Here is an 11127-nt window from a genome sequence, read left to right on the forward strand (position 1 = left end):
ACATTTAATTTTTTATTAATTAATAAAATATATGATTGTTTTTAATACGTGTATGTTAAAAATAAAGGTAAACTACCAACATAGTCACTTTTATTTGCTTCAAGTTACATTTTAGTCACTTATGTTATCGTGTTGTAATATTTTAGTCATTGAGTAATTAATTGCCATCAACTGTGTAATGGTAAGCTGATGTGGCACATTAAATCATCATTTCAAACGAAAATTTTAAGTTAAATTCTACAATTGGTCTCTATATTTTTTCATTTTAAGCAATTTAAATTTTTTTCTTTTATGTTCTTTTAACTTTTCTGTTTTTCTCATTCTCTTTTGTTTCTTCCTCTATTTTTCTCGCTTCTTCATTTTTTTTAACGTAGTTTTTTATTTTTTATATTTGTTAAAACTAGTTCAAAAACTCACCTCACTTGAAAATGTTAAATGTTCAAAAAAATAAAAGCATAGGGACTAGTTTTAACAAACGGAAAACATAGAAAAATACGTGAAAAGAAATGGAGAAAGGAGGAAAATAGAGGGAGAAGCAGAAGAAAATGGAAAATAAAGAAAAAAAAAAGAAAGTTAAAAAACATAAAAGAAAAAAATTTAAATTGCTCGAAACGAAAATAATATGGGGACCGATTATATAAATTAACCTAAATTTTTTGTTTGAAATGATGATTTAATGTGCCATGTTAGCCTACTAGTACACCGTTAATGGCAATTAATTGCTCAGTGACTAAAATCTTCCGACATGATAATATAAGTGACTAAAACGTAATATTTTAAACATTAGTGACTAAAATATAACTCGAGGTAAACAAAATTGACTATTTTGATAGTTTACCTTAAAAGTAATATATATATATTAAAATATTAATATTCAATTATTTGATACTAATAATTTTTATATATTAATTATATTAAAATTTTGTAAATACATAATTTTAATTATTAAACATATAATATTATATAATATACTAATAAATATATTAGTATATATAATATAAAATTATTGGTATACTTACATTTAGGGATGAGCAAAATTAGATTCGATTCGAAAAAATTGAAAAAAAATTTGAATTTCGAATTATTTGAATCGAGTTAATGAATTAACTCGATTTTTTTTTCGAATTTCGAGTTCGAGTTGAGTTGAATTCTCGAATTCGAATAACTCGAATAAACCGAATATAAACTATATTTTTTAATTTTTTTAAAAATTTTAGGCTTTTATTAATTACTTAACTCAATTTCTCCCAAGCCCAAATATTTTATTTTATTCCATTTTCTCAACCCCAAGCTCGTCTGCCCAAAGATTTATTTTCCCAAAACCCAATTCCTCCCCCAAATCAAACCCCCATGCCCCAGCCAATTCCATCTTCCAAAGTCCAAACCAAACCACAATTTATTTTTCTTATTCTCTCTTGACTCCAATCTCCATTTCCACAAAAATCAAACCTTAAAGTCTATTTTTTTTTTCAAAAAAAGCCTAAAATAAACCCTTCTTCTTTCTCCTTCATCTAGTTCATTCAAACCTTCAAATCAAAATCCTTACCTCCAAATCGAATTGCTGTATTATTATTATAATCTTATTGTATTGTTTTTGTTGTTTATTTGAACTAATGTTGTTTATTTGGGTTGATGTTGTGTTGCTTTTATTTATTCACTTATTTACTTTAATTTTTTGTTGTATGATCATGTTTAAAAACTTTAAAGAAAATTATTTTTTTGAAAAAATACATAAAAATAAATAACTCTAGAGTCAATTTTTTTAAAATTTAACTCGAACAAATATATTCGAGTCGATTTTCATTTCACTCAACTCGATTCGAGAAAATATCAAATAAAGTTAGGATGATAAAATAAGATTCGAAAACTCGATTAACTCGAAAATTTTTTATTCGATTTGATTCGATCGAATGCTTACCCCTACTGTAGCGACGTAAAAATTTTGGTTTCGGGTCGCTAATTGTGGCGATTAAAAACTTGGAATTTGAAATTTGATTTTAGATTAAACCGAGTCGCCACCGATCTTTTTACTAGGTGTGATCGGACACCTATTAAATTTTTTTAAAAACGAGAAAAGGCCGAGTTAAGGTCTACGTTAAAAGCCGAGAAAAATTAGGGTTCGGAGTCGATTACGCGCAAGGAAGGTATTAGCACCCTTATGCGACGCCCAAAAATTGGTATCTCATAAACACGTGTTGTCTTGGTTTTCAAAAATACGAGTTTAACGTAAAATTTAATCGTAATCCGATTAAAAAGACGAGAAATTTTGGTTTATTCCGGTTTTTGAGAAGGGTATGTAGCTTTAACACGAGCCAATTGACGTTCACCCAACATAGCGATGAACTCGATGACTTAATGTTAAATCGGCATATTGCCTTGATTATTGAAATTAATTAGCAAAACGTGAATGGGATTTTGAAAATAATGTGAAACAAGATTGATATGCGAAGAATAAATAAATGGAAGAGCTATAAATATATTTGAAACAAATAACAAGTATGACAGTAATATTGAAGGAAAACACTAATAATGCATGCAAGATTAAATGTGATATAGTATTGAATACAAGAACACAAAGAGAATACGATGAATATACACATGAAAATAATTAAGAGTATATATGTAAAATATGTATATATAAATATTAGTGGTATTAGCAAGATGTATAAGATAATAAAATATATAACTAGTAATGTTAAACATATATTCATAATATTTACATATGTACATAAAATAAATATTGAGGAACACATGCATCTAAAGAACATATATATGCCAATATATATAACGATGTTATGAAAGGAACGAAACAAATAATGCATAAGATTAAAACGAAGTTTTGAAAAAGAATTATTACCTATATACATATATAATAATAAAATGGATACATGAAATGACTTGAGAAATATACGTATGAATTTAGTATACAAGACTAACAATTAAATAGAATCATATACATGCATCGGTGTTAGAATGTATATACATACATAATAATAATATTGGAACACCTATTAATAATATTACGTAGATATATACATATACGTGTAATAATGATGAAAATAATAATAATAATAGTGAAAATAAGTAAGATAATAATACATATGATAGTAAAAAGATAATACTATATGAAATGTGTATATATATATATAATAATATATATAGGCTAATATTAATAATGATAATAATATCGATAATAATAATAAAATACAAAAAGTATATATAATATAATAATAATATTAAAATACAATAATTAAAATAATATTATACATAAATATATATAACATTCACATATAAGAGAAAACGATACTAATATATAGTAATAATAATAATAATAATAAGAATCATAAAAACATGGATATTTAAGAATAAAAAACAAAAAGGGACTAAAATTAAATCAAAACAAAGTTATGGGGCTAATTTAAAAAAGAAATAAAAGAAAGGATCGATTTGAACGTGCCAGCAAAATGTGGAGGGTCAGGACAGTAATAATCCCATTTACTCAAAATGCGCAGCAGTGTAGGGGACCAGATTGCAAAGAACGCTAAATATCGGGGCCAAATTAAAAGCAAGAAAAATTGATTGCAAACACCTGAAAAAGCGGAAGGGCTGATTGCGCAAATAGCCCTTCCGCGTTTAAAAACACGCGGATCCTGGCGGGTTAGGGTCGGTCGACCGATCCAAGGCCTAAACAGCGTCGTTTAGCTTGAAGAGGGGTCCAAAACGGTGCGTTTGGACCCTATATAAACTCAAAATTTTTTTTTTTCATTTGAAATGAAGAAAGGAGAAAAAAAAGAAAGGAGGAGAGAAAAGGGAACGGGAAAGAAGAGAGGGAGGGGAGCTCCGGTCATGGGGTTTGGTCACCGACGGCCACGGAGGTCCACCGGCGTGGCCACCGCACGCGGTGGCCGGAAAAGGTAATTTTCTAAACTTTTTTGCTTTTTATTTATTTTTATATTTATGTTATATGTTTATATATATAAATATAAATAAAATGGATTGAATGTATGAACGAAAACGAAATAAAATGTAAAACGATGACTTAGATCCCTTTTGCTTTCGATTTCAATACCTTGGGCCTCTGATTAGTATGGTAGTCGTGTTTTTGTGTATCTGAAATTGCTATTCGCTTTTGTTGTTTTTGAATCGAATGTACTCTTTTGTTTAAAATGTATTGCTGCATTCAAAATTTTTCCCCGCCTTCACTTTCTTGATTTGGGTTTTATAACCCTTTACACTTATTTTTAATTATTCTTGTCATGCTTTTTTTGCCTTGGTCTTTGCAGGTGCAGAGGCATGGTGGTGGCAGATGGTATGGGGGTGGTCGGGGGTAGTGCTGAGTTGTCAGAAGCATGGGCAATATTGGGCTTATACAGCTGCCCCTCTTTGCTCATTGTCGTGTAACGAAAATAGAGCAAAGACACAAAGAAAGACCAATTTTGCCCTATCTTGCCAATTGTTGACTTTTTTGGCGCTTTTCTTTTCCGGGAAGTCTCTTTCTAGTCCACCGCATCCTGTGGCTTTGGTTCAGCTCATTGCATCTTCTGATGTGGGCTTTGTAGTTTCAATCTACTTCAACGTAGTTTCAAGGATATGAGATTTGTGGCTTCCCTTTGCTTCACTGTGACTTTAATTTTCTCTTCTTCAGTGAGATAAGGTTTATGGTCTTCTCTTCTGCCACTTCAGAAAGGTAAGATTTGATATTCTCGATTAGCTCCGCTACAACTTCAGGGAGACCAGACTTGCAGCTTTAACCTGCTTCACTGCACTTCAGGGTATCCAAATCTGGTGTCTTCCATCAGCTCCAATCTGTATTCTTTGCTTGGCATGTGATCCTCTCGCAACATGAATTGATTTTCGAAACAACAAAAATTAAGATTACCTCAGCGTGACCTAAAGCTTGACTCACTCTCGCAATATGAGCTGATTTTTTTGAACAGTAGGAATTGAAAAGCAGAAATTGAAAGTACCTCAGCGTGCCCCGAGGCTCAACTCACCTCTCGCAATATGGGTTGATTTTTTGAAAAACAAAAAGGTACAACTCACCTCTCGCAATATGAGTTGATTTTTTTAAAAAACAGGAATTGGAAAGTAGAAACTGAAAATACCTCAGCATGCCCCGAGGCTCAACTCACCTCTCACAATATGAGTTGATTTTTGAAAACAAAAGGTACAACTCACCTCTCGCAATATGAGTTGATTTTAAAAAACAGAATTGGAAAGTAGAAACTGAAAATACCTCAAGATGCCCCGAGGCTCAACTCACCTCTCATAATATGAGTTGATTTTTGAAACAACAGAATTAAAATACCTCAACAGTGACTCGAGGCTTGACTCACCTCTCACAATATGAGTCAAATTTTGAAACATAAATTAAAAATACCTCAGCAGTGACTGAGGCTCAACTCACCTCTCTAATATGAGCTGATTTTCTTGGAAAACATGAATTAAAAAGCGAAATTGAAAATACCTCAACGTGCCTTGAGGCTCAACTCACTTCTCAATATGAGTTGATTTTTGAAAAAACAAAAGTTGAAAGGCTCAACTCACCTCTCGCAATATGGGTTGATTTATTTGAAAAAATATAAATTGAAAGGCTCAACTCACCTCTCGCAATATGAGTTGATTTTTAAAAACAGAATTAAGAAGCAAATTGAAAATAGCTCAGCACGTGAGCCAAGGCTCAACTCATCTCTCGCAATATGAGTTGATTTTTGAAAAAACAGAAATTAAAAGGCTTAACTCACCTTTCGCAAGATGAATCAATTTTCTAAACATAAACTAAAAATACCTCAACAGTTCTCGAGGCTCAACTCACCTCTCGCAATATGAGTTGATTTTGGAACATAAATTAAAATTACCTCAACGTCTTGAGGCTCAACTCACCTCTCGCAATATGAGCTGATTTTCTTGGAAAACATGAATTAAAAAGCAGAATTGAAAATACCTCAACAGTGCTTCTCGAGGCTCAACTCACTTCTCGCAATATGAGTTGATTTTTGAAACATAAATTGAAATTACCTCAATGTGTCTTGAGGCTCAACTCATCTCTCGCAATATGAGCTGATTTTCTTGGAAAACATGAACTAAAAGCAGAATTGAAAATACCTCAACAGTGCCTCGAGGCTCAACTCACTTCTCATAATATGAGTTGATTTTTGAAAAACAAAATTAGAGGACGAAATTGAACATTAAAAATATCAAAACCTGTCATTTGGTAGAATTCAAGTGTCTTTTCATTTGATTCAATGCGACTCTCATTCCGATTTCTTGCTCACTGGAGTACTGTATATACCATGCATGATGTTATCATGTTATGCACATGTTTGTCTTAAATGCCTTTATGCCTATATGATTATGCAGCTTCTTTAAGTATGTTCGTCAGATGTCTTTTCCATCTCTATTCTTGTGATGGTCTGCATTCATTACTTGCTCTTTACTTCCTCTTTACACCATGTACATGTCTTCAAGCTTCACGAGTAATCGACGTTCCTCAGATGTCACTCTTTTGTCCCCGATTGAACTTTGTTCCTACTTTGAGACTCTTGCGCTTATTAAATTTTCATCCGTAATGCTTAACCTTTCTTTTGTTTAGGGCATATCATTTCACCATTTATCATGTAAATAAACACCTAATGATATGCATGAAAATGGTCAGGTAGGGACAAAAATGATATCTCATATTCCTTTATTTCAAATGTGGCAAACAAAGAAAGTTAACTAATGATAGTACAAATGTGCAAAGAAGAGATTGTATTCAATGGATACAAATGCTTTAGATATTTGACACATGAACTCTTCACGTTCCTCAATCAAGAATCTTTTAGAGTCCTGCCTCTTGCAGAAGATTTCGAGCTTTCAGAGATGCTTCACATACCGCAGCCTCACTGCTTGTCGTCTGATTTAGAACGCCTTGCCTTGTAAACCTAATATTTGTTCCATTAGAACGCCTCTTGGGTTTTCATTCTAATCTTTTATGTTTAACCAAAGCGCCTTTTCGGTTTTCGCCCGATCCTTCCTCTTTTTTTTTTTTTTAGATGCCCTTTCGAGTTTTCATCTCAAGCATAATATTTCTTCACTTGATCCGAGTTCACCGGATTCGACAACTCTTTCCCATCCATCTCGGTAAGGATCAAAGCTCCTCCCGAGAATGCCTTTTTTCGACGTCACGGTCCTTCCCAGTTTGGTGCCCATTTCCTCGCAGATCTTTTTGTATTGGGAGAATTTTTCTCAAGACGAAGTTCTCCTTCAGAGAATTCTCTTGGTCGTACCTTCTTGTCATGGGTGCGATCATTCTCTTTTGGTACATTTGCCCGTGACAAATTGCCTTTAGACGTTTTTCTTCAATGAGGTTCAACTGATCATATCTAGCTCGAATCCATTCTCGCTTCTTCTAACTCGATTCCATCAATACTGCAGAGAGGGGATCTCAACCTCGATGGGTAGCACAGCTTCCATTCCATAGACTAGAGAGAAAGGAGTTGCTCCCGTAGATGTTCGCACAGATGTGCGATATGCAAACAAAGCAAATGGAAGTTTCTCGTGCCAATCTTTATATGTCTCACCATTTTCCCAATGATCCTCTTGATGTTCTTGTTAGCTGCCTCAATAGCCCCGTTCATCTTTGGGCGATAGGGCGAGGAATTATGATGCTTTATTTTGAATTGCTCGCACATTTCTTTCATCATCTTATTGTTCAGATTCGTGGCATTATCTGAAATGATTCTTTCAGTAAACCATACCGCAAATGATTTCCTTTTTCAAAACTTGCAAACCGCAGTCTTCGTCACATTGGCAAACGGCGCTTCTATCCATTTTGTGAAGTAATCGATAACCACAAAATGAATCGATGTCCATTTGATGCTTTTGGAGAAATTGGCCCTATAACATCCATGCCCCACATAGAAAAAGGCCACGGAGAAGTCATGACGTGAAGGGGCGAAGGGCTACATGAATTTTATCGCCATAGATTTGACATTTGTGGCATTTTCTGGCAAAACTAATACGATCGCTTTCCATCGTCAACCAAGAGTAACCGAGTCTCATAATCTTTCCGCCATAATGAAACCATTGGCATGTGTCCCATGATTCTTTCATGGACATCTTCAAGTATCTTTCCGCTTCGACATCATCCACGCATCTCAAAAGTATTTGATCCTTTCCCATTTTATATAGGATATCCCCATCAAGAACGAATCCTCGCCGCCATTCTTCCGATTGTTCTTTTGTCGTTCTCATTTGCTTGTTCGGGATAGCTTTGATTCTTGATATATTCTAAGATATCGAGAACCATGGTCGTCCGTCGCCTCTTTCTCAATGCTACAACAAAGGTGCGGGGACCTCGATATGCTCATTTTGAGGGCATTATTTCGCTTCTTTACTTGCTTTGAACATTGAAGCCAAAGTGGCCAAGGCATCCGCCATTGGTTCTCTTCTCGTGGGAAGTAATGAAAAGTTATTTCTTTGAATTCCTTGATTAATCCACCACTAAATTGCTGTACTTAATCAATTTTGAGTCCTCACTTCCCACTCTCCACGAATTTGGTAAATCACTAGGGCTGAGTCTCCATACACCTCCAAGATCTCGATGTTTCGTTCGATAGCTGCACGAAGCCCCATGATACAGGCCTCATATTCTGCGATATTATTGGTACAGAAGAAGTTAAGTCTTGTGGTGAAAGGATAATGATTCCCGTCTGGTGATACCAGGATTACTCCAATTCTATGCCCTAACGCATTCGACGCACCATCAAAGCACATCTTCCATGACCTCTCTTTTGATAACTCGGATTCTATTTCTGAGATGCACATTAAGTCTTCGTCTGGGAAATCGAATCTTAAAGGCTCATATTCTTCTGTTGTTCGAGTTGCTAGAAAATCAGCTATTGCGCTTCCTTTTATCGACTTCTGACTTACATAGGCAATGTCATATTCTGAGAGGAGAATCTGCCATCGCACCATTCTTCCTGATAGTACCGGCGATTCCATCATGTATTTTATCGGTTCCAGCTTTGAAATCAACCATATCGTATGGTACAACATGTATTGTCTAAGTCTCCGAGCTACCCAAACCAGGGCACAACAATATTTCTCAATGGACGAATATTTTGCCTCATGTTCAGTGAACTTTTTGCTGAGGTAGTAGATCGCTTTTTCTTTCTTTCCTGACTCGTCGTGTTGCCCCAAAGATGCAACCCATTGAACTTTCGAACACAACAAATACAAAATCAATGGTCTTCCGGAGTTGGCGGTACTAGCAATCGGAGGATCGGACAAATATTGTTTTATCTTATCAAAGGCCACCGGCATTCCTCGCTCCATTCTCCGGGTTATGTTTTCAAGAAGTCGAAAGATTGGGTCGCATTGGTTGGTAAGTTGAGCGATAAATCTGGCGATGTAATTTAATCTCCCTAAGAATCCTCTAACTTCCTTTTGCGTGCGCGAGGTGGTAATTCTTGGATGGCTTTTATTTTATCCGGGTCCACTTCGATACCTCTTTCATCGACAATGAAGCCTAGCAACTTTCCCGAGGTAGCTCCAAATGTACATTTGGCTGGATTAAGCTTTAGCTGAAACTTTCTCAGCCTCTCGAACAACTTCTTGAGGTTCACCACATGCTCTTCTTCCCCTCGGGATTTAGCAATCATGTCGCCAACATAGACCTCTATTTCTTTGTGCATCATGTCATGGAATAACGTTACCATAGCCCTCGATATGTTGCCCCAAAGATTCTTTAACCCGAATGGCATCACCTTGTAGCGTAACGCTCCCCACATTGTTATGAAGGTAGTTTTCTCCATATCCTCGGGGCCATCTTGATCCGATTATACCCCGAGAATCATCCATGAAAGAAAACAATGAATGTTTTGTTGTGTTGTCCACCAACGTGTCAATATGTGGCAAGGAAAATTATCTTTTGGGCTTGCTCGATTCAGTCGCAGTAATCCACGCACATTCGTATTTTTCCATCTTTCTTTGGTACCGGACTATGTTAGCCACCCATTCGGATATTTGGAGGCTTGTAGGAAGCCGCCAAAACCGCTTTTGACTTCCTCTTTATCTTCAACAACATTTCGGTCTCATCCGTCTTAATTTTTGTTGGATGGGCTTGCATTCGCTTTAATGGGAGCTTATGGACCACTAAATCTTCATCTAGCCCTCGCATGTCTGGTATGACCATGCGAAAACATCTTTGTATTCATGAGTAAAGTGATCAAACTATGCCCGGTACTCTCTCAAATAGAAGTCCCAATCTTTACTTCTTGTTTCCTCTCTTCGATTCCCAAATTTATCGCTTTCTCTGATTCTTCATGAGGCGAATCTGTTTATCCTCTTGCTCCATCATTCTTAACAATTCAGGAGACGAGACATAATCTTCAGCATTTTCTTCGGCTTCAAATTCTCCTAAGCAAACAGCCTTCTCAAAATCGATTTCAAGATTCGTAACGGGCTTATTCATGTCGTCAATATCTGAGCACCTGACAGTTGAAATGGAAAAGGAAGCTATAGGGGGACATCCAAGTATCGGAAACAACAAACAAAATGTTATGTCATGGTAATGAGGCAAATGTAAAGATAGGCTATGAAATGAGAAAATGATCATGAAATTAGTGATAACGCAAAAAAATCGTGACAAAATGCATCTTCATCGATATTCATTTAAATGATAAAGAGCGAATGCAAGTTTACAAAAGACTTCTATTATATCTAATGACACAATAGAAGGTTAATGTTTAGTATTACTCAAGACTTATAAACTACAAGAAGCTCCTCAAGAGTCCAATTGTTCAACATAAAACCGGGAGGGCAAAGGCGTATCCTCGAGACATCTTTACTTGCACCACTTCTTTGTCGATGAAACTTATACTCTGACATTCTGAAAACCCCTTTCAATTAACCCCAGCATGTTTCGTGGATCATCTTGTCCAGGGTACAACATTCCCGCAGATGTAAATATTTTTGACAAATGAGGGTATTCTATCGGTTCCCATTCTGGTTCTCGGCCTAAAGTTCTTGCAATTCTTCTCTCTTGATCCTTCTTCCACTGTCTTCTTCTTTGACGCATGTCAGGTTGGAACCCCAAACCGTATCGGGCCTTGTGGTGCACTGGCCTTAAAGCCCTAACTATTC

This window comes from Gossypium arboreum, chromosome 3 (genome assembly GCF_025698485.1).
Source record: "Gossypium arboreum isolate Shixiya-1 chromosome 3, ASM2569848v2, whole genome shotgun sequence".
NCBI lineage: Eukaryota > Viridiplantae > Streptophyta > Magnoliopsida > Malvales > Malvaceae > Gossypium > Gossypium arboreum.